Source organism: Lepisosteus oculatus, chromosome 5, assembly GCF_040954835.1.
Source record: "Lepisosteus oculatus isolate fLepOcu1 chromosome 5, fLepOcu1.hap2, whole genome shotgun sequence".
Taxonomy (NCBI): domain Eukaryota; kingdom Metazoa; phylum Chordata; class Actinopteri; order Semionotiformes; family Lepisosteidae; genus Lepisosteus; species Lepisosteus oculatus.
This window is the reverse complement of record NC_090700.1, coordinates 50,779,758-50,805,301: the sequence shown is the minus strand read 5'-3', so window position 1 is coordinate 50,805,301 and position 25,544 is coordinate 50,779,758. Positions and strand designations below refer to the sequence as shown.

Sequence of the window (25,544 nt, the reverse complement as noted above, 5' to 3'; positions counted from 1 at the left end):
CCCTTTTTCTACATAGCTGAATTTATTTGTACTTTCTGGATGCGTACAATTACCTCCCTACCCTGCATGCGTATTCAGACTTTCTCTTGCACTCAACTTAGTTCATTAGCTATTCCTGCTCAGTGCTATTACTTTACAAAGCACTTACAATACACTGTTTGAGTAAGGTTTATTTTAACATCTCATTACTCTCTTCAAAGACGTAAAGGTTTGATGTTTATTTTCCTTGGCTTGTTAACGTTGACAATGAATTACATATGATAAATTGAAGATACTGCCATATCTTTTCTACTTCTTAATTGGCAATTTAATTTGAATCATTATTAAATACCAGCATTAATAAAACATACATTCACACTGTCTTGCCCATTTAATTTTTTTTCCACAATGTATTTCTTAAATTGATAATGCTTATATGCCAAGGTCAGGCTAGACAGAGCTCATTTTAATACTCACAGTCATATTGGCTTACAAACAATGATAATCATTTTTTAATCAAATCTTGGATTTTCAACCTAGGGTAAATGCATGCCAGTGGGTAAGCTTCTGGACTTGTAACTGATTCAAGTCCCTATTGAAGATACTGCTATTGTTCCCTGGAGTGAGCTACTGTAGTTGACCAAAGTCATTCCAGTACCCCCAGCTGTATAACTGGGGACAAGCACTGCTGGAGGTAATCCTTGTGGGGTGGAATGGTATCCAATCTGTGTTGGGGGGTGAGGTCATGGGCTCTTTAATTCATTTACTGGTCATTAAACTAGTTCGAGCTCTGGCCCAGTCAGCCATTATATGCATGGTTATGGACTTTATCCTTGGCCTTTTCTACTAACAACTGCAGGCTTTTTATTACTTAATGGGCGAGTGAAATTTATCAAAACATTACTTTTGCTATCACTTTCAAACACTGATCAAGGCAGTTATGAGGTTAGAAGTGTGTAGTGAGTTATTCGAACCCTGAAGAAAGAAGAGCACAGAGGAGGAATATGAGGCTAGCTGGAAGGTGTAATTGCTAACACAACAGTTGCATGGTTTTGAAACTAGAGTGCTACTAAGTACCACAGTACTCTGTAGAATGAATAAGAACATGCTATAATGAACATGGATTTCTGTGGCACTCAAATTTGCCTCTGCACTTCTTTAAAATATGTCCAGAGGCACAAGCAAGGTGAGTTATGTGGTCTGGAAGACACTAGTTAATGTACTGTTTGTGCTGTGTTGCTTATCTTGGGACTCACAGTAAATGCTGTATTGAATCTGCCCTCCAGCTGTCTGGGTGATAGTTTCAATGTGAGTGAGAACCCTGTAACTCTCATACAGCCAGATTAGGACACGAGAGGCTGATGTGCAATAAGGAGATTCCGAGTTTTCCTGAGTTCAATAAACTTCTGTTTCGGATCTGATTAATTAAATTATTCTGGGTCTGATAAATCAAAACTGAGCCATCCCAAAATAGCATATGAAGACAAATCCTGTGAAAGCAGCACTTGAAAACAGCATTGCAAAGCCATAAACAAAAAACACTAAAAACACACTAAAAATAAAGAAATTATTTGGTTAGCCAGACAATTAGTTACTTTTATTCATAAAAGCATATCTATCTCAGTTAAAGGAATTTTGGCAGTGCTTTGAAATATGGTCCTATCTTAAAATTCTGTTACGATAAGGAATATAGGGTATTTTGAGATGGAGAAAAAAGAAACAAGTCATCATGCAGATTTTCCTATCCTAGTTTTGAGGACATGCACACTTACTGGATTATGCTCTTGCCAAGCTCTATACTTAACTGAAAACTTAATTTAATTAACAAATTGCTTGATAAGAAGCTTTGCAAGAAATTGGACGTTTCGCATTCTATATACAGCTATACTTATTGTTAAATGTCAATCTCCAACATGTTTAGAAACTGAAAATAATGAAAGAGTTCAAAGTAAGACTACTGAGTGATTCAACTGGTGAAAGCAATTGCCTATGTTCAAGCTGGGCTTTGTGGTCATGGGTTCGAGTCGAGGCTGTTTCCTCTCTCAGCGACACAGAGACTGTAACATATGGTAAGGGATGCACCTCCCCTTCAGTCAGAGCTGAGCCTTGAGCATGGTGCTGAGAGTCCAGTACAGTGCTGTGCATTTCACCATGGAGTTTGTGCCTTGTTAAAAGATGAGTGGCTCAAAGGTGAATGGGTCAGAGAAGTTGACCTACACTTGTCTGCAGATATGTAAATTTAAGCCGTGACACCTAATCCAAAATTGAGTGGGTATAAGAAAAATTGGCATTTTGTAAATTAAAAAAGAGCTACATTTAACACTACTATTAACTCATGAGGGTATAATTATATAACTGGGAGCTTATTTAAAAAACAAAAACAACAACAGATGTGTTGGTCTCCAAAACTAGGGTTGGGAGTGCCTGCCTAAAGGAACAGCCTGAACAAGACCACTTTCACTGTTTATTAAGTCTGTTTCCCTTTTTTTTTAGATAAAATTGTTCACCAAAAGTCTTTGATAGTAAAAATAAATTACTGCCAGATGTTTGGCAAATACAAATGAGATTATTTAGTTGCATGAAATTGAATGCTTTTGCCTGCACAGTTAACGTTATGTGTGATTCTTATGAAGAACATTAAAATATGCTTATTTGAATGTTTTCAATAAAGCTAACAGATGTGGGCTGTCTAATGGTGCACAAGAATGGCCCCAAATAGATAGTGACAATGATATTTTACTGTTGCGTGCCTTCCTGTAGTCTGAACAAAGCGCAATGTTAATTGCCTTACAGCCATGCATCTCATTTTAGTACCCCCCCACAAAAAGCCAGATATTTTACATACCATTAAAGAGTCTTTTGGAAGTTATCTTTCAGCAAAAATGAAAATGAACATGTGTAATAAAAGGAAAATTGATTAGCGAATGAAGTGTTTTAAGAAATACAATATTTCCTATTACAAAATAAAATTTGGATGGAGGGGGGTGAAATATGTGCCTGGTTTTAAAGGTTTTATGAAGAGGAAAATTAAGGTTTCTTACTCCAATTCATCCATTCATGCATTCATTTTTAATAACCTTTTAGTGTAATACAGTGTCACACTGAGTCAGCGCCTGACCTGGATGACACTGGATGTAATGCAGGATACTGTACATCCTGAAATGGACTTCAGTCCACCGCAGAATGCACACACAGAGGAGAACAGACATTCCATCTAATCTGAATACCATGTCTTTGGACTGTGGGAGGAAACTGGAACATCCAATGAAAACCGATGCATCCACAGACAGGCCATGCATTCTCCACATAAAAATGATCTGCAGTTATATTGAAGTGTGTGAGCTTTAGAAATACAGGTATGTACTGATCTCTTTTGCTTAGTGCATGAAGAAACTGCTGAGTAATGTGTTTCCATGAAACTCCAAGAATTATACTCTAACTGAGGTTGATCTGGGACCCTTGACATTATACTTACTGATGGTAATAACTTCTCTGCTTCTGTGAAAGATTAATCATTTCTCATTAAGCAGACTGAGTTGTAGTATGTCTGAGTAGCTTGTTCCATACTTCCACAAACCTCTGGGTAGAGATGTATTGTACCTCTTGTTCTTGGTTTTAAATGCAATTCCACAGTTTCCATTTGTGCCCTCTGTCTTCCAAATATTAAAAATAGAAAGTTTATATAACAGGCTTTAGTACTGAAATACATTCATTCATTTTCTAACTACATCTAATTCAGGGTCGTGGGGAATCCAGAACCTATCCCAGCAAGCATTGGGTGCATGGCTACAACCTGGACAGGATGCCAGTCTATTGCAGTGTTCACACAGACAAAAACATGCAGGCACTCATAACATGGTAAATTTTGCCAAAAGCCAATTAACCTCCCAGTATGTTTTTGGAAATGGGAGCACCCGTAGGAAACCCATGTGAACATGGAGAGAACATACAAGCTCCACGCAAATAGCACTCCATGTCCAGAATTGACCACAGAGCCAGAGCACTGCAAGGTAGCAATGCTTACAATTGCACCACTGTAGACCACTGAAATACTTTTAGAGCAGATATAAAAGTGTACTCAATGGCAATGAAATACTGAAATGGCTGAAGTTACTGTGACAGTTGTAGCTTTGAAAAGAAGTAACTTTTTTCAAAGGTGATTTTTACTAGACACTAGAAGTGTCACGTACATAGATGAAGTATTTCATATATTTTTTAATGTTTGGAAAGGACAATTTGTAAAGTGGGTGCACTTTCTATAGGTTTTATATTTAGTATAGATAGACAGGGGTTGTGTTTTTACTTTTTATAGCTACTGTACATCAGTTCTGTGTATATTACTTTTACCATCCAAAAAACATTGAATCAGGGGCCAAATTAAACGTCTTATACAGTAACAATATCTCATGAAACAGTCAATTGGTTGAGGATAACCAAACAGCAGCTCTAACTAAACACTTTACAACTGCTTAACTTATTGATACCTCAATTCCTTACTATACTGAGGCAGGGAGCATAGACAGTACAGTATAGCAAGCATATCTGATTATATTTTGATCATTCTTTATTTATTGCATTTGATAGTTGTGAGTGGGGGGATTAAGCGTATTAATTCAAAATTTAAGTGTGTAGATAATGAACAAGTATGGTGATTATTTCTTACAAATAATTATGCATAATCTATTCTATTATTGTTGAATTTCAAATTAATTGAATACTTCTTGTTAATTAACTTCAGTATCTCAATTCTGCATGTAACTCATCTGGATGACAACAGAAGTGTGTGTGCTGAAACCTGCAGATTCGCTGTTAAAAAAGCTTTTGGGATTGTTTCCCTGAATTTGGATGGTGTACAACATAAAACATTTTTCTTTAAATATGGTAGACCTTGTACAGTATGTATGTATTAAAATGTTTTACTTTAGTTATATTGACATCATGTACATATTTTGCAGTTCATTATCAAGATAAAAAAAACAATAACCTTAAAAATTAATCAATTTTTTTTAGTTATTATTTTTAAGAGGAAAAAAACTCAAACAAAGAATGTTAAACCTCAGAAGGTTGAATATAGACATTAGGCTTTTATTATTTATTTTATTATTAGTTTTAGAAAGCTATTTATCCCTCAACAGTCCTTTTTATTTCTTTTCTTTCATTTGATATCACCAGTTAACAGTGCTTTGTGAATTGCTTCTTGTTCTACTTTCAGCCTGAAAGGTAAAGATTGCACTTGTTTAAACCCCATTTCATGACATTCATGCATCCACCCATCCATCTATTTTCTAACCGTTTTGCTCAATACAGAGTCATAGAGGAGCCAGAGTCAATCCCAGAAAGCAATGGACACAGGGCAGGGAACATCCTGGATGGGATGCTAGTCCATTGCAGGGCAAACACAGACACAAACATGTCTGTTCACACGCACACCAATAATAATAATAATAATAATAATAATAATAATAATAATAATAATAATAATAATAATAATAATAATAATAATAATAATAATAAATAAAGTTTTATTATTATTATTATTATGTTGTGCCTTTAAAGGTGGCTTCTCAAAGCACTTTACAGAATGACAACAACAATAAATAAAAAGAATACAGAATTACAATAGGAGACCAGAGGAGACCGTGGATAGTGGTACTAAGAAAAGCTGAGGGGTGAAGAATGGAACCAGTTAAGTAAAGGGTCTTCAAAAGAAGAAGTTTTTCAGTCTGGATTTGAAGGAGTTTAGACAAGGTGACTCTCTGATATCCTTGTGCAGAGAGTTCCAGAACTTGGGAGCATAACAGGAAAAGGCCCTGTCACCCATACAGTGTAGACAGTCTTGGGGGACGGTTATGAGACCAGACCCATACAATGTACAATGCAGACCCACCAGGGTCAATGCAGTACAGTGCAGTGCCCACCAGAAAAGTGCGCTGCTTCTCCAATAATAAACCCTGGGTCACCAGTGATCTGAAGGCCATCCTAAATAGGAAAAAGAGGGCTTTCGAGGCAGGTGACAAGGAGGAGCTGAAGCGAGCACAGAAAGAGCTGAAGGTGAGAGTTAGGGAGAGCAAGGTGACTTATGGAAGGAAAATGGAGGACAGGTTCAGGGAGATTAATGTGAGAGAAGTGTGGAATGGCATGAGGAAGATCTCCGGATACAAGTTGTCCGGCGGCCAACAGAGTGATGGAGGCCTGGAGAGGGCCAAAGAGATGAATCTTTTCTTCAACAGATTCGATGCAGGGTCCACAGTCCATTCACCTCACAGGCCTTCACCCCAGACACCCTCTTCATGTCCTCAGTCACCCCATCATGTGATCCCTCCTACTCCTACTCCATCTTCCCCTGCCCTCCTTGGCCTATCCATCACAGCTGACCAGGTCAGAAGGGAGTTGAGGAGACTCCATGCAGGGAAGGCAGCGGGTCCTGACGGTGTCAGCTCCAGGGTGCTAAAGATCTGTGCGGACCAACTGGGTTCAGTGCTGCAGTACATCTTCAACCTCAGCCTGAGATTAGAAAAGGTTCCAATGCTCTGGAAGACATCTTGCCTGGTGCCAGTACCCAAAAAGGGGCACCCTAAAGTCTTGAATGACTACAGACCAGTGGCACTTACATCACACCTAATGAAAACTCTGGAAAGGCTTGTACTGGACCACCTCAGAACCCTGGTGAGTACAGCACTGGACCCCCTGCAGTTCGCCTACCGGTCACACCTGGGAGTGGAGGATGCAGTCATCTATCTGCTACACAGAGCTAACTCTCACCTGGAGAAGACGCGGAGCATTGTGAGAGTTATGTTCTTTGACTTCTCCAGTGCCTTTAACACCATCCATCCACCTTTACTGAGAGATAAGCTAAGGGCGGCGCAGGTGGACACTCCCCTGCTGTCCTGGATTCTAGACTATCTGACCTGCAGGCCACAGTATGTACGGCTACAGAGCTGTGTGTCTGAACAGATTGTTAGCAGTACTGGGGCTCCACAGGGGACTGTCCTTGCTCCATTCCTGTTCACCTTTTACACCTACGACTTCAGGTACAACTCTGTGACATGTCATCTGCAGAAGTTTTCAGATGACTCTGCAATTGTGGGGTGTATTAGAGAGGGGAGGGAGGAGGAATATAGGAGCTTGATTACCAATTTTGTGGAGTGGTGTCATCTTAACCATCTCCAGCTTAACACCAGCAAGACCAAAGAAATGATCTTTGACTTTCGAAGGAATAAGTCTCCGCTGAACCCTGTTTCCATCCAGGGTGAGGACATAGAGGGCGTACATTCCTACATGTACTTGGGGGTACACCTGGATGATAAGCTGGAGTGGTCTGGTAACACTGATGCCCTGTACAAGGAAGGTCAGAGCCAACTCCATTTTCTTAGGAGACTCAGGTCCTTTGGTGTGTGTGGAACACTGCTACACATTTTTTATGAATCAGTGGTGGCGGCGGCCATCTTCTACACTGTGCTGTGCTGGGGCAGCAGCATCATGACAAAAGATGCAAATAGGCTCAATAAACTCATCAAGAAGGCTGGCACTGTGTTGGGGATGAGCCTTGACCCCATGGAGGTGGTGGCTGAGAGGAGAATGCTGACCAAGCTCACAGCCATCATGAAAAACACCTCTCATCCACTTCATGGGACTGTTACTGGGCAGCGGAGCACATTTAGCAACAGACTGCTCCAGCTACAGTGTTCAAGGGAACGTTTCTGTTCCGTTTCGTGTATAATACTGCCCTAGGCTAGGACTGTTAGCCCTTCATTTGCTCCTCTATGGACAGCATGTTTACTCCATTCTACTTTTTGGACAATCAGTCTGTATAAATCTATGCACATTTTGCACATATTTTATTGTTTTTACAGCGACTATGATCAGCACATTTTGCACACACCTATGTATTTATTTATTTTGTTTGTCTTTTGTTTTATAACTATTCTGATGTCTGTTTTGCTTGTCTTGGGCTGGACTGCTGTAGCACATCAATTTCCCTACGGGATTAATAAAGTATTATCTATCTATCTAGATGGGCTTGAGGGACAGTTAGGAGACCAAAATTAGAAGAGCGAAGGTTGCGATAATAGTGGCTATAATAGTTCAGACAGGTACTGAGGTGCCAAGCTATGCAGAGCCTTATAGGTGAGCATGAGGATCTTAAAGTCCACATGGAATTTGACAGGAAGCCAGTGCAAGGACTCCAGGATAGGAGTAATGTGATCACTTGCACTTGACCTGGTCAGGATTCTGGCTGCTGAATTTTGGACATACTGCAGTTTGTTCAAAGTAGATTTAGATACCCCAGTGAGTACAGCATTACAGTAGTCAATTCAAGAGAACACAAATGTGTTGATCAGATTTTGGCCACAGTTAGTGATAGAATAGGGCGTAGTCTAGCGATATTTCTGAGGTGAAAAAAAGTTGTTTTGACAATGTGCTGCACATGAGGGCCGAATGTTAAGCCAGAATCAAATATAACCCCAAGGTTTTTTTTGTCAGTCTTGTCACACTTAAGATGAAGGAAATTTTAAGTCATCCAAGTTTTTATGTCAGAAATGCAATTAGATAGAATAGAGACAGCCACATCAGTGTCCGGTTTGGTATGGATGTATATTTGAGTATCATCAGAGTACAAATGATAGCTGAAGCCATGTGATCTTAACAAGTGGAAACATGTAAATGCTGAAGAGCAAGGGGCCCAGTATTGAGCCCTGAGGAACACCAGACTTATCAAGACCAGTTTCAGACATATACCCATTAAGAGAGACAAAGTGACAGCGATCAGTAAGGTAAGACTTGAACCATATGAGAGCAGTGTCAGAAACTCCAAACACAGTCTCAAGACGAGAAAGTAGGATGTTATGGTCAACAGTGACAAAAGCAGCACTGAGATTAAGAAGGATGAATATAGAGAGAGAACCAGAATCAGAAGCTATTAGAAGATCCTTAGTGACTTTGATCTGTGCTTTGATGCTGACGGAAGCCAGATTGGAGGGGTTTGAAAAGGCTGTTTGTCATGAGGTGGTTATGTAACTGAAGTGTGACAGCAAGTTCTAGAATTTTTGCAAGAAAGGGTAAGCTGGAGATGGGGCAAAAATTGTTAAGATTGTTGAGAGCCATGTTAGGTTTTTTTGGCGCTGGGGTAATGGCAGCAGTTTTGAGGACCATTGGTACAATGCCAGTGCTCATGGATTCATTTATAATATTGAGGACAACGGGACAGAGAGAAGAGAAACAGGACTGAAATAAAGTGGTGGGAATGGGATCTAAAATAGATGTGGTGGGTTTCATGTATGTAACTAGTTTATTGAGGGATGCTGAGTCAAGAAGAGAGAGGTTGGAGAGAAGGGGACCAGAAAAGTTGGATAAGGAGGGAGGAGGTGTGGGAATGATATGCGTAGTAGAAAGAATGTGATGCCGGATGTTGTTGATCTTGGAGCTAAGGAAATCTAAGAATGTGTTGCAAAGTTGCGATGAGGCAGGTAATGTGGTGGGGCAGTTGGGCTTTAGCAAGTTGTTGATGGTGGAGAAAAGATCCATCAACAGGGCCAACTTTCCCAGAAGCCAATTAACCAACCTATTAACCACGGCTTTTGTACCGTGGGAGGATACTCCATGTGGTTAGCATCCCAAACACTGAACCCAAGACCCCAGTGTTGCAGGGAACAGTGCTACCTGCACAACCGTACCACTCAGATATTCACATACATTTCAGAATTTTTTTTTTAATTTATAAAGGATACCTGTGTATACCAGTTATAATCAGTTCAAACAACACATTAAATAATGACCAATTTCAGTGTAATAGTTAAACATATGTAAACAATAACAAAACAGAGATTCATTGCCTGGTCTTCTTGCAAAGGTCTGCCCTCAACTGCTACTATTTGCTCTAAATCTGAGGCATCAGAGGTCTACCATATAGAGTTACTGGAATGTCAATACGGGATCAAAGGGTTTTTGTAAACCTGAAACCATAAAGCTTGTGCTGCATGCTCACATTTCTAAACCCTTACTTGATACGGCAGGGGAAACACAGATTATTGCATCTTAAAAAATCTGTTATTGTGAACTAGATGACCTTTAGCTGTTGGACAGTTTTCCAAGGTTACTATTACAAGGTTATTTCAGAAGCCCTGTGAATTAAATGAGATCCTACCTAAAAATAGATGATTTAATATGAAATATATGCTCAACGCAAGTCTCTGTTTTCCTCTATTTTGAATTTTCACTTTTGTACTAATGCTTTTACAAAGCCTTTCGGAAGCATGTAAAATAATTCATTTTCGGAACAGAAAAAAGTACATTATGCTGAAAAACTAGAAATGAAGTATTTATGACCTGGTATGAGAGGTTCTGTTGAAATTTTCTTCATTATATCTATAATTTTTCAGTTCTTATTCAATAAAAATGTACTTATGAATAGTTTTATGAACTTCAAAGTACTATTTTAATTATTCATAGAAAACTAATTGCATTGAATTATTTATTGAAATTAATATGTTTTTATTCACTTATTACTTATAATTATGGGGAATATTGCATGGAATTTAACATTGAACGGTAGCCTGTAAAATCCTTCATCACCCCCAATTCAGTATCATGCAGAGCGAAAAACATTTCTCAATATTCTTCACATTTCTGTAATTACAGACGTATAGAACAATCAAAGACTTCACCTCGGTTGATTTCTGTTCCATTTCATTTTTTTCTAGACCAATATCTGTAAATTATGTATCCCATGAAAGGCAGCGTGTCTCCAATTGAATTACAGGACTTAAGGCTGTATTGATAAAGCATTTATGTTCTGCATCTACATTGCTAGGACTGTATAAATCTATGCCAAATAAAGTCAAACTGTCACATTTTAATATATGCAGTTCCAAAAGGAAACTTTGTCAATGTTGCAGATAGGTGACCCCCCCAAATGAGAATTATTTCTGCCTTGTACACGACTACACCACCTAGCAATTAAAAAGGGTGATAGGCTCCTTCCTTGTTGCAGGTTCTATTTTTCTCCCAGAATCACCAGTGTATCCATAGACCAGAAAAGACAGTTATTATATGTGATATCCCATTTATTTATAGCAATCTATCATTCTAACCATCAGATTAAGGTATCCTCATAAGACAAATTTCTGAATACAGTTCATCCACCAGAAGCACTTACTGTAGGAACAGTACAAAGAAACCCCATGGAACCCAGTTACTAGCATTTTCCTCTGAAGCCAGCTCCAGTCAGTGACCTGGTGTGACTCCTTCCCTCCCACTAAGGAAAAACAATGACACTCTGTGTGGTCAACCAGTGGCTTTTAGGCAACTTCTCTGGTCCTGACCGTCCCAAACAACATGCCTCCATCATGCTCCCCCCACCATCTTGATTTCTCTGAGTCCCCTGTCAGGCAGGGGGGGAGGAAGATGATCCTGGAGACCTTCCTCAGCTGCTCACTGTAGAACCCCTGGTGTTGGCACCCTCTCTTTTGTCCCATGCTGTAGCCTGTTTCTCCAACCTTGCTTCTTCCTAATGGTTGTTTTTGCTCTGTCCTAATTGGGGCTTTGTATGGGCAGAGTCAGCCACCGAGGGCTCCTTTATGAAGTGGCTGTCCAAATATCGCCCTGTGTACGCCACCCTCTCAGTCACCGGTCCAGTCAAAACTGTTTACAACCCCACGCATTACCCTTGAGTGGAGGGGTAATTGTCTGGTGCTTGTGTTAAGAGGGTCCTTGATCAGGGCAGGAAACTGCATCAACACTGGGGTGTTACTGGTGCATTAATGCAATTAACATGTATAAAGCCCTTGACACTTGGTGACCCTCCTTTCCACTCTGTTACACTTACACCAAAAGTGAAAAATTCACATGTAGCATTTAATGTTCTAGTTATTTGTATTTTAAATATGACATAATATTTAGCTTCATTTTCATAAATAATGGAGCATACACCTAATTATAATCAACAACAGACTTTAAAGAAACGTTAAGGAAAAATGACAGCAAGATATGGAGAAACAAATGCAAAGAACTTTTGGCTCAGATAATTTATTCCTATCATTTTCCACTTAGAGGAGAAGAGTGTTGTTGAAAATGAAGTGTTCTAACAGAATAAAATACCCCGATACACTGACAGTATGGATAGACAGCAAGACTTCACACTTACTCAATCAAATCAATGGGAAATGAGTAGTCAGTGAAGTGTACTTCTCTGACATTTCAGATTTAGCTTGTTGGATATGGCTATGATGCCATCTGTAATGTATGGGCTGCTATTGGTGATTGGACTTACATTTCCATTTGCCACGCTACAAATACATTTTTTAACAATGATTACTTGGTAGTGTAGCACACTGGCAATGCACCATATTTGAAAGGCCAACAAAAATAAGTTTCATTTTTGCACTTTTCAATATTCAAAATAACAGCAAAGAAAGAGAACCAGAGTACACATAAAGAATAAAGTAAAGATAAAGTCAGCTGACATAAAACGAGCCTTTTAATATAGCCAACAAATTAATGAAGTGCCATTTCTGTGTTTGATATATTTAACTTATAGAACCCACTCAGTGAGGAACAGTCAATGTTGGGTGGCATGAAAATAATTATTGATCCTCCACCTATAGGTATGCAGACACATAAATCAGAACCACAATAAATAAATGGCTTCAGAGAAAAAAATGTAACCAGGATTCACTGTTACGTTTCAGCAAAAAACAAAAACAATCCCTCAGGAATACCTGAAGTCTGAAAAATCACTGATGCAACAGTGATGAAGTGTCCCAATGGGAATAAACCTCCTTCTAAATCCCTGCCACTGTAAAAACCGATGAATAACACATACTGTACAGCCACACTCCTGAAGATAACTTGACTGCAACTGTAGTTGTGTGGTTTTACCTTAGTTTTGGTCTCCAGAGACCCTAAAGGGAATTCATTAAGACTTATGTTAATCCCATCAGTGTTTTCGACTCACCTCTTGGGATAACAGCTATATAATGGATAGTAGAAAGTAGAAGATTATTATTCTCTTACAGAATCTGATCAGAATAATATATAAGACCTCCTACCTACTTGACAGTGAGATGCTCCTGTGTGGCTTCTTTGTTTTCCCTTCTCTTCCAGTTTCCCTTTTCCCTGACTTTATGCCACAGTTACCATGAAAGAGGATCAATATCTGAACAGTGGTGTAGATTGCTTGCTGAATCCAGCCACGTCACATTAGTACACAAAGCACGTAGCCAATCTGGGTATGTAATTTGGACTGAATGCAAAATAATTATCAATATCTTAGAATGTTGGTGGAGTCTTGAATTGCTTAGGCCTGCTTTTCCAATGCTGGCTAATTGTCCGCATCATATACTTACATTTGTATGGAACAATTTGCATGCAATTATCCCACAGTGGAAAGCATAGCACAACATATTGTGAATACAGCAAAAAATCTGGTTTTCTTTTGTATTTACCAGCCAGCATGAGTTATTTGTTCTGTAATTTCTCAAAGCATGCCAGCATGTTAACATGTGCTGTGGTATATTACTCAATGCATGCTTTATACTGTAGAAGTCTGTAATTGATCACAGTACAAGCATTCACAGTCCTGTTAACACCTCAAGTTTTTTTTTTGTTTTGTATTATCATGTATTAAATTATCAGCTGTTGTCTCAGATTGCTCAGTGTCCTACTTTTGCAGAAAGATTTCCTTTTCTCTAACCGTGTCATTTTTTCTAATCTAATTTTAAATTTTCATTTTACCTATTCCCTTTTGCCCCAGAATAGATTTTGATATAGGAGGACTGTCCAATAGTTTTCCAGCATTCATACAACTTATCCACTTGTGATTTTATAAATACATTATAAAGAACTAAATGTTGAACTAAATAGAGATGTGATCTTTTGTATTGTAAGAAATGGCAAAGAGAAACTCCAGTGTTTTGTCTGGAGCAAAACAACATATGACTTAATTTTCTCCAAAAAGCGAAAACAATACTTTCCTATTCTAGGGGTTGATTATAGAACAGAAAATATTTTAGACAAACTTTTAAAATCTAAATTACCCTAATGCAAATTTTGTATCATACTCACACCTGTTGTACCTATACACATTACAAAGCTATTCTCACTACCCCTCTTGTTCTGCATTCTTCAAAGCACAGAGGAATTGCTATTTGGGTGAGAGGGTAATTCATTGCCCATAATGTATATAAAAATACATTCAACTCAGCCTAAGATTTCCTTCACAAAAGATTAATGGCCTTCTCACACCAGCCATCAACATATAAATCAATGACGAAGCCATTAGCAGTGACTCCACACAAGAATGAAGGCTAACAGTTGTTACACATTTGTGTCTCTGTATAATACATTTCTAATATTACTAAAAATATTTTAGTAAACATTCACTAACAGTTTCTTACTTTTCCTAGTTACTGAATGCTTATAGCTTTTTTGCACATTCTTTGCAAAACAAAATAACAATGGTTTACAATTACCAGTTTATTTTGGCTTACAATGGCTTTTACTATTTAATATACAGTAACTATAAGTTTAACTATTTAGTCTGACCTTATTAAGACAGATGCCACCAAGTATAAAACAGGGGTCAGCACTTTATGTTCAGAGATGTCATAGTGGATACCTTTAATAGCATTTTTCATCATATTTTTAAATCTGTAGTTTTTAAAATGCAACAGCATATGAGATCCTGGATTTGATACCTAATTAATTGAATTTTGGGTTATATAATTAACCCAGATCCCCAAAAATGTTTACCTCGATAGTACATACAGAAACATCATGCTTTCTGCCTGCAAAAATGGAGCAAAAAGCTGCAACTAAAAATATTTACATGATTGCAATGTGGATCCTCTGGCATGCTATGGCCTGCTTCCCATTTATAAAAATACGCATTTCACAAGCATCCATTTCCAGACTTGAGACCATCCAAGATCAGCTAATGGCTATTGTTTGCCTTCAGGGTACTAAAATTTCTTCATCCTCCTATAGGGGACTTACTGATGTATTCATTTACTTAGTTTCAGATCACTGGAATCTATGTGTATGGAATGTATCATTCAATTTGATCCCTGAAAGCATTTTTTTACTAGTTTAATTTTCAGAACAGAAAGCAAATACACAATACAAACCATACCTTCTCCGTCGAGTATCCCCAACCAGGAGTAACCTTCCAAGTGTCCCACCAAATTGTGCTGGCTGTGGAATCACACACCAGACGTTGACCATGTCAGCAACAGTACTCCATGCATCCACTCCACTATTCAATCCTGAGTTGTGGAAACTCCATTTAAGTAATATGTACAAAAGCCAGGAAGGGAATGAGGAGGCTCCAAATGAAATACCACCATCTTTTAAACAAAGCGAGGAAAGCCAACCAGATTCTGCTTCTGTAACAGATTATTATGGTGGACAAAGAAGAACCTGGCCTTCCAAGCGTAGCTGACGCTAGACACTCCTCAAGGATTTACAAAAAGGTACCTTTGGCACACCATGGACACAGCACACACAAGGGAAAAGGATATGCTTCATACAGTAGGATAGAGTCTACAATGTGAAGACAACTACAAATAAAAAGAGCACTTGAATTTCCTTAATGGGCTCTTCTGGAAAAGTATGGAACCTTTGGCTGTGCCAAACACATCTAAATATGTTATTTTGGTTACTGGCAAACTGAATTTATTCTTAAGCACTCAGTAAGCCTAAAGGGATCTGTTATTCTGTAGACATGGGTTGTGTACAATCTCCTTAGCTACAGAGGAAATATACTTTAATCCCACTTGTGTGGGTGTGCTAAAGTGCACTGCATTCTGCCTTAATCAATGGATGCCATGTGCCTTGAAAATCACTTTCAAAACAGTCACCCAGGACTATTTCACCTATTTTAATGGGTAAATTGAATCAAGGCATTGAAGAACATGATCTATTGGCTTTGCCCCTTGATAGTTAAGGCATTCTTTCATTCTCTCATTTGTCATATTCACATTCTTTTCACGGAAGTCACACGGATTCTTCCTTAACCAGCCTGAAAACCAAAGGAAAATCAAGTCAATGCATCTCTTTCATGATTTATTAATTCCACAAACCCTGTCTTACCTTCATTTTACTAGATCTTTTATTCTTTCCTCTCCAGCTGTGACATACTAGGGCTTAGCAGAGACCATTAAAAGATTTCTTATACTCTGTTAGGGAGGAACTCTGTATTCATTTATTTTTCTCACCATTGCATAATTTTTGAATTCACAGGTGTTCTATTAAGAAAGGGTTTGTGTACTCTCCCTCAGATGTTGTAGATTGATAATGTACAGTATTTATACTGATTTGGAATGCATGCAAAATCTCACATTTGCTATTACACATTTTCATGCACTATTGTTAGTCTGTTTGCAGTAAATAACATTCTGTTGTTGATAATGCAAAGTGAATTATTAAAAGCATAGGTTACAAATAATGTAAAATATAACAAAGTGCCGTGATAGAGATAGCTATTAACAAAAAAATATAGACATATCTTTTAATGGAACTAACAAGAGAAAGCTACTGTAAGAGTGCATATACTTGAGCACTGTAGATTTGGATAGATAAATATGTGCCCCTACATCCAATGGACTGTGATCTTAACTTTAGAAACCATTTAAGACATCAGGCATATCCCCCTCACCTTGTTCACCATAACACATTATGCTTTACAGATACACCATTTTTGTAATTGGATGCATCTGTTTACTGTCACACTGCAGAGCTAATCAGTTAGTGTGCCATTTCCTTCTTGTCTTAAAATGATGAAAGATACTACCTAGATCTAAGCAATCACACAATCTTGTCAGGGTTGGCACTGGAAATGGATCATGTACAGTATTGATTAATATAAAGCAGTGTAGTTGAGAGAAAAAATAAAAACTACTTTAGCAATAATGATAACAGTAATGAGTACATAATGAATTTGTTAGCAAATACACAGTATTCAGTATTTTACAGTAACTTCTGTGTATTCAAATCCCTTCCTAACTGGCATGGTATAGTGCAAAGGTTATCCTTCTTTTCATGTGTATGGGAGGGGATTGTCTTTCTGGTACTCTAACCCTCCCCCCCTCCAAAAATAAAACAGACAAAACCCAGCAGATTTCTAGATTTTGCTTTCATGTGAAGTTCCAATGCATTCCATGACGTAACGCAATTTTAGTAGTATGGTACAGTATATAAAATTATGGAGACTATATGGAAGTACATTTAAAACCAAAAACAACTGAGCACTTCTTCGGGTATGAAACAAACTACCCAGCCATGTTATTGAAGTCGACCCTGACTTAATTATTTTAATATTTTAATATTTTAATGAATTAGCTACTAAGAAACCAATGGTACAGATGGGCTAATGGCATCTTCTCTTTTGAAACCTTTATGTTCTTATGACTTAAATGGTTTTGTGAAGGCCTAAAGGAAATAGCATAAATGTCATTTAAAATGACCCATGTATAATAAGAGGTTTCAGGTACCATTAGGTACCTTTTAATTAAAACCTCCCCATATAATTTAAGCAAGTCTATATTCTATTAGGAAGGAATATACATCAGTTCATTTTCATTTGATTTATTATTATTGCTAAAGGAAATGAAAGCAATGCGAAAATGTACTTTTCAAACTCATAAAAACAAATATGCTCCATTATCTGCAATTATTTATTTTGCACTTCCATTATGTGATTTACAAATTCAGTAAAATACAAAATGGTCACAGTTTTCTTTCCATAATATCAGCCTCTGCCCAATCAGCAAGGTAGAACTTTAATTTCTCAAAGTGAGTCAGTAACAATGACAGAAATAGATGTATCTTTTGACGGTTGTACTTCCTAGCATTGTGAAACGGTGAGTTCTAATTAATATTAATATAAGGACACCATGAATGTGATCCTTTCTAGGCCACATGGATAAATGTGAAAATAAATAAAAAATGTTAAAAACACAAATAAAAGTTCACAAAATAGAAATCTAAAATACAAATACATGTTATATCACTACTATTATATTTCTATTAAAATACCACAACAACAAAGCATTACTTGAAATCTATAAGTAGAAACAGTAATATTATATTAGGAATAATGAATTTAGTGGAGTAATCAGTGTCCTCAGAGCTAATGAGCCTAAAGCCTGAAATATACAGTATTCACAAATGAATGTAGAAAGGGATACCAGAATGATTAGTGTTTGATATGTTTTTATTCTTTGTTCCTCTGTAAAAGCTCCAGATAGGGTTTCCCAAGGAGAAGATGCAGCTCAGTGAAAGCAGCTGCAATATGATCTAAGGGGTCTTTACCCTTTTGTGAGCAATGACCTTGAGAGGCACAGCACTATACGTCTCACAGCTTCCCCAGTCTTCCCTGCTGTCAGTCACTGTTCCTATGATCCTGTCTGCCAGTAAACTGGTGAAGGTACAGTAAAAATATAGCAGGTACCTGCACAAGCTCTGTCTTATTGCACCTGCAGTGCTTTAGAGACTGAAAATATTTGTGTAGAAATGAAATACCATAGCACCACAGCATGATAAAAAAGCATACGTCTGTAGTGATTCATCCAGAAAAGAAGAGTTGTTCATCTGTCTCAGATTTTCAAAGAAAACCTCATCTGGCAAAATATTTTGCTATAATGTATAAAAAAAATTAGCATTTCAGGACTCAGAAGGCCCAAAATGCCCTAGAGGGCTTATTCTAGCAAAATCAGAGAAAATTGTGCAACAGCTCTGGCTACGTTTGTATGAAATAGCTCAAAAGTATAATAATGATAGCACAGGAGAGTCATGTTTTGTATGTACTGTATATTAACTAATTCACAGAGATTTTTGTAATGACATTTTTAGCTGAACCTACATCCAATGTAGTGACTGACCAGTCCTAAATCCTATGACAATTCCTACAGAATCCTAAATATTAGTATTTAATAATATTCTCCATATATTATTGTACAGGTCAAACATTTTAATCCAGTCAAACTTTCTATAAATAATGTGCATATTGTGCAGGCGTAATGCATTATTTTCGCCTTCCACAGATAATTTAACAGATTGCATCAGTAAAAATTGAACAGTGTTGTAATGCTTTATTTAAAATATAAAATTCAGAATTGATTTCTACTTCCAGATCTCTATTTGGAGAGTACTGGTTAATATTCAATCCCACTTTCCACTGAAATTTGTCTGTAACTTCAATGATTTGAGACATTCATCTTACAAGAAATAACATTACAGACAAGAAAAATGCATTCCTCACATCTTGTCTTTTTGGTTGCTAGTTAATTAACTGAACTGGAAACCTCATATGGCTAATTATGCTTAATATCCACATTAATTGTATATATTTGGCTTAAATAGTGGACTTCAGTGTTGGAACCACTTTCTGAGGGACTGACAGAGAAATAATGAGGACTTATATTGAAAGTAAATGAGGAAGCTCCACATTTCAGCTGGAATTTAGGAGGCAGACACCCTTTTCTCTACTCCAGAAGATATTACACTGTGTGAGAGACAAAATGTGTGAGAGACAATGCTGATGTTTTATAAATGTTTTATAAAAGTAGACATAATGACATACAGCAGATCTGAATACATTTCATCTTCAATCTTGCAGTGGTCATGACCAGATTATTATGCAGTCCAAAATATACAGAAAGGTTTCCTAGGGCCTCATTATAACTTTCACAATAACAACCTTGTGCTCATCTAATTAAAAAAAAAACAATGCAAAAATTCAACATGTAGTTCCCTTGTGTGTATTTGCATTTTATAATAATTTAACCATTTTATTTTGAATATAGGATAATAACATTTAATGCTATAAAGTGTGAAAGAAATACCCAAGGTGAGAAAGCTGGGATCTATCCAGCAAGTGGATTTGTGTTGCCCTAATTTTAAAACAGCTACATGCGTAACATTTCAGAAGTAAAATGATTTAAGCATTTATATCTATAATTAAAACCACACCTGTTACATTTCTTAAAGAATTCCTTAAATGCAGTCCCTTTTAAAAAATGAAATTCACTGTAACAATACAGTATGTTTAAATAAAAATGGTAATATGATACTGCAGTTTAGCCGAGTACAGTTTTTATTAACTACTTGACGTGAATGAAAATGTAATATATTTCTCCCTATTTTTCTCATTCACTAAACTATTTTCTTTTTCAACTCTAATGTTTCTAATGCTTTAGCTCTCATTTCATGCACATATATGAGCTGTCTCTCATGTCTTAGAGATATGTTAGAGGGGATATTGAGGTTTGTTAGTCAAAAGACAATTAAAACTAGTAATTCTACTTTTGTTCTTAAGTTATACATTATATCACTATATAATATTTTCTAAGAAAGCTTGCACATAGGGTGTTCCACTGTTTGAGTTATCATTTTTTTCTTGAGATATCTTAAGTCTGAGGTTATTCCCTCAGGGGTAGACCATCTACAGTATGTTTAAGTTATTTCAATTCGCTGTCGATAAATAAATTGACAGTTTTGCCAGGGAAAAAAAAGAATGCTTTTGTAAAAAGTCATTGTCTCAGTTACCACATGAAGTGTCCAGCCAACCTTCAAACTACACTGAGAACACAGGGACAATTCTAGTCTGAGCAGAATCTTTGTAAACAGTTTCCATCTCAGAGACCAACAGCAGTGTTAAACTCAGCTGCCTCTGCATGTCTTCTTGCCAAATGACACTCTCAAGGTGAAAAGCGTGCTGCCATAGTTTGTACTACAACAGTGCCTGCTTTGTTAAGGACACCCCAAGGCTTTCCTCAAAATGAGTGATGTGTTTCTGCGTGGGCTTATCTAGTGCTCCTACAGAAATCCTTCACATTCTCCTTCATATGAGGAAGTACTGTATGCAAACACCTACAGACCAATAAGAGAAAGTTCTACGTTTTTGCTGCATTCCTTGTGCTTGGAGCTGAGATTACATTTAATCTTTTTATGCACACATTTTTCTCAGAAAGGATGCAGATCCTTTTTTTGTTTAATCTATATAATTTAAAATATGGCACTACAACTTTTTAACAGCAAACTCCATACAATAAGACCTTAAAGAGGAAAACATGATCAAAACTACTTTTATGGTTTGGCAAATGTAGGTATAACATGCAAATGTTACCTATATTATGAGCTGTACAGCATGTGTTGAAGTGTGAAATTAACCAGAAATTAATATAGTTTATACAGTATATCAACTGAGAATGTACATGGCTGTGGCAAACTTCATGTACCTAGGTAACCTACTGCAAACAACAGGGATTTTAACTAATATGCGATTCAAATCTCTTCTGAACGCACCAATCATTTTTTTTAAAAGTTCACAATTAAACCAAAATAAGAGGAATCACAAAATGAAACAGAAAAATACATCTCTATATTTATTTTAAAAATACATGATTTTCCCTCCTAGACATGTTTGGAAGGTCAAGTAACCTCAGTTCTCTTTGGGAAATGTGAGCTCTGTTGATCATGGAATTTTTTTCAAGGGAAAAATGAATATGAAATGTTTCGTAAGGAAAAAAAAAGTTGAATGGTACCGAGATGAAAAAAAAAAGTTTGTAACAAAAGTACAAATGTATGAAAATCTAATATTTTAATTACAGTAACTAATAGACAAAAAATGTTTCATACAATAAACTTACTATTTAATTATTTTGACCATTTTTAAACCCATTTTATTAATCAAAAAATCATTCTGAATCCATAGAAGGCATGACAAAACAAGCTTTGCATTTTTCATAGTGGTTGTCGGCAATGAGACTGAAGAGGATTTATGAATACCTTAAAGGATGCCCTCGTGGCTGCAAATTTTTTTAAACAGAACAATGGTGATCTTTATTCATTGAATCATGGCATCAGCCTCAGTACCTCTGTGTGGTATAAATACATAAATAATGTAGCTAGCTAGTTTGCAATTTATCTAAGCAGGCATGTAATAAGTCTAGATTAAAGACAAATGGATTGCACCGAAGCTGCTCTCCCTTCAGTTCAGTGCTGCCTATGAGATGGGGAGCATGCAGTAGTGGAGTCATGATGTCAACACTGTAAGGAGCTAGCAAGGAAGACTTGCGACACTGTTAAGTGTTCTACTAAATGTACTCCATGTAGTAAAGCATGACCAATAAAGAGCTGTAATGAAATAATGAATCAAGTCGTGTAGTTGCACACTTTGACAGCTGGCCTCATGGGTTGAGCTGGAAGCAGTTACTGTAGCTGGCTAGCCTTTGGCATCCCCTTGAAAAGCCTAATGAGGAAAATGTAGGTGAGATTTTCTCCTGTCATAGTCTATTTTCTGAATCTATTTAAAGGCAGAATGATTATCTGATGACCTTCATTAACACTCTGATATTGTGGCTCATTCTTTGCTGATGAACACTGTGACTTAGACTATGTTATCATCACTTAGTCCTGCCAGAACTATCGCAATTAAAGAGCCCTTAAACCACACTGTCCTTAACTTTAAATAACTTTTTTAGTTTGGTGTAAAATGAATACTAGAAAAATCCATCTGCAGTATGTGCAAACTGGAAGACAAGAGGACATAGGTTACTATTAAGATTAAGCATTTCAGATGATTTCATTTGCTATGACCATCATTTGAAAATGTGTCTGAAATTTCAATGTTTTGTCAGAAATGATTTAATGTTCTTTTAATTAAAGCGTACAATTGTGTCACAACAAACTAGTCTACCACAATGGTAATTACATTTCATGCAATATCCTACAATAATTAAGTGGACAATATTTATGTAGAGTGCCATTGCAGGTACCAATAACATTTTATTTAAGAAATCAACAAGGGCATGACATACTATTTAAAGAACATTCATCATATTTATTAAAATAAAATTCATAGGTATTGATAAGAAAAAAATAATCTGTAATCTGGAATTCTACATCTATATTTAGAACTGAAATTATAAGTGCTTTGAAATTAGAAATTGCCACTGAGCTTTATTTAATTTGAAAGTGTAAATTATGCACCATTTAAAATCATATAGTACTTTGTTTTTATTATACACCTCATATTTTCAAATACAGTAATTTGGTTTCAGTGCAGCTATTTAGTTAGTCTTTTTAAATTAAAATATGCCATCCTCATTTCAGTTCATGCAAAGCAATGCTCCAGAAATGAAATTGCTATTCTGTATTTAAATCCACAATATCAATTTATACATAATTGGGAATATTCTTATCCCAACAGTTATAAGACCACTCTCTCAGTCTATTACTTCTCTGAAAATCAACAACACTTTGATTTCTTGCTCTTGGAAGCTGGAACAATCTTCCCCACACTGATCAGTCTAAGTATACTTGTCCATACGTGCTGAATGATATACTTGTGGTACTACTGCTTATGACAGATTTATGGTCTTCCTGTATCACGAGTATGTACTCTGAAACATTATAAAGAGGACCGCAAGTACGTAATAAGCATGGGCTTCTGTGTCTATTTTGCTTTAAGCACCTAATGCCAGTGATTTATTAACAATTTTGATGAATGTCAATGCAAGATGTTAAAATTGTTTCATGCTCTTGCACACAGAGGTACTTGTTACATGTGACAAGTGGCTTATAGTTGGACGCCACAAGCTCAGTGAAAGTTCAGCTTCTCTTGCTGAGATAGATTGCCAAATGAAGGAAAAACCTTAATTTGTGTCTGCATATTCCAGTCTAGTCCAATCAGCTATTAAATGTGACCTCCTTTCAGTTCTGATGCTCAGCATCTTCTGACAGGATCAAACTTCATTGAAGCTAATAAAATTGTCATGACTGCTTCATTTTCTGTTTTCGAATTATGCTTTCTTTATCTGATGTTGGACAGAGACATTAAATCTTCATAGCGCTATCCCCAACCTCTCCACAAAGCTCTTGACTGCACATGAACTCCTGATCAACACAAAAATACTATCAAACCTAAAATAGCCTTGCTTTCATAATTGAACATTACATTTTGATTAGCATACAAAGTATTAATTTTTTACACTTTTTTATTGGCATTTGGACATAACCTCCATTTCTGATTCCTTCATGCTTATTCCATGTTCATTGATCCAGTCCCTTCAAATTGTCAATTAACATCATGATAACACAGTGATATACATTTCAGTGCATCTGCCTTAAGTACTGCAAAATCAAACTAGGATAGATCAAATAAAAACCATGAAGCACCATGCAATTGTATAAAAACCATGCACAATTTCCAAAATGAATACGAATACTAGATTGCTAGGCTTAGTCATTTTACATAAGAATGTGTCCAAAATCCAAAATTCAAAAATAAAAAAGAATGCTTTAAATAAATGGTTTGTTTACTATTTTCTTTTCTATTACCTTACTGTATATTACAATAGCTATAATAACTTCAAATTCATAAACTAAAAACACCATAATAAATGTGTTTTTGTTTTATAAACCTCTCTGGTTATTACTGACTTTAATCTCTTCCTGCATCTCTTTTCTACCAATACTGTCACTGAATTCTTTTCAAGAATGAAAGCCTGTCTAAGGTACACATGTACCTTATTGTTGTATGGTTTCCTCTTGACTAAATATGACCTTCCTTATGACTACAACATTGGCTTTGTACCAGATTACTGCCATTCACTCACAAATATTTTTTGCTAACTTTTGTCAGTAGCTCTCAGATATGTTTTGTAAAATCAACAAACCAGACCTAATCAATCCAACTGGCAAATTTGTAACACAACAGCAGTCCCTCAATATTTGTGTTTGATTTAATATCAGTTACAAGAAACATACTGTAAATATGGTTTGGGAGAGAGAATGCAGGGTAACAGGCAATTCTATGTGACCGTATCAGAGTCCGTTTTAAATGTAACTATGAAATTTAAGTGAAATTAAGTGCAAACACTAGAATCATAATTCAAAAGGGCAATATCTCGAATGGTAAATTCTGATATATATTATATACTCTGAGCACTCAATACGTGTAAAATGTGTTAATAAAAATAATGTAATGTACTATAGCAAAACTGTTTTTTAGAAAGGAGAACAATTTACTGTACAGCACTTAGGATTTTGCAAACAGGGTATTGTTCAGTGATTAATGTTTGGATGTTCTGAAGCCTAAAAGTGTCTTAGGCAAGTCTTGACAAGTTAATCCATAAATTACTGCAATGATAACTAGAGAAGAAGATTCAAATTCAAAGTGATCCCAATACGTATCATATCAAGTAAGCCTCTTAACTGATATACCTAAGTCTGAACACTCTTGATCCATTACCCACTTAAACATCTGGAAGACTGACCTATTTTAGTTTCTGTTGCTTATATATAGGGTAGATTAATCTTGTGTTTCTTTTATAGCTTAAACAGAGACTGAAGCCAAGCAATTGACTGAGGGAACAATGTGAGCACTGTACTTACATACAATGAAAGCGAACCTGTCAATTTGGAAGCCTTTTACCGCGTGTGTTGCAGATGGTGGGTAACTGGAGGGCCTCCCTTTCCTTAGTCCACATTCCCTCCCTGCTCTGTGCGACCCATGTGCTGTCTGCCTGCAGAATAATTTAAAATGCATTATGAGACTTTGCCGTGCT

General features: G+C 36.7%; 1 protein-coding gene across 5 annotated transcripts in view; it reads right to left on the bottom strand.

Annotated features, from left to right (window-relative positions):
- Nucleotides 1–25,544, bottom strand: part of lingo1a (leucine rich repeat and Ig domain containing 1a) — a 489,573-nt gene that overhangs the window by 43,295 nt on the left and 420,734 nt on the right. For 3 of the 5 annotated variants that reach the window (XM_015343759.2, XM_069190614.1, XM_015343760.2), the window contains one exon: nt 25,372–25,502. The exons of 1 other annotated variant lie outside the window; for it this stretch is intronic. The gene's annotated coding sequence lies outside the window, so the exon portion shown is untranslated. The remainder of the gene's footprint in view (nt 1–25,371; nt 25,503–25,544) is intronic. One more of the 5 variants, XM_015343762.2, reaches the window with a different exon arrangement.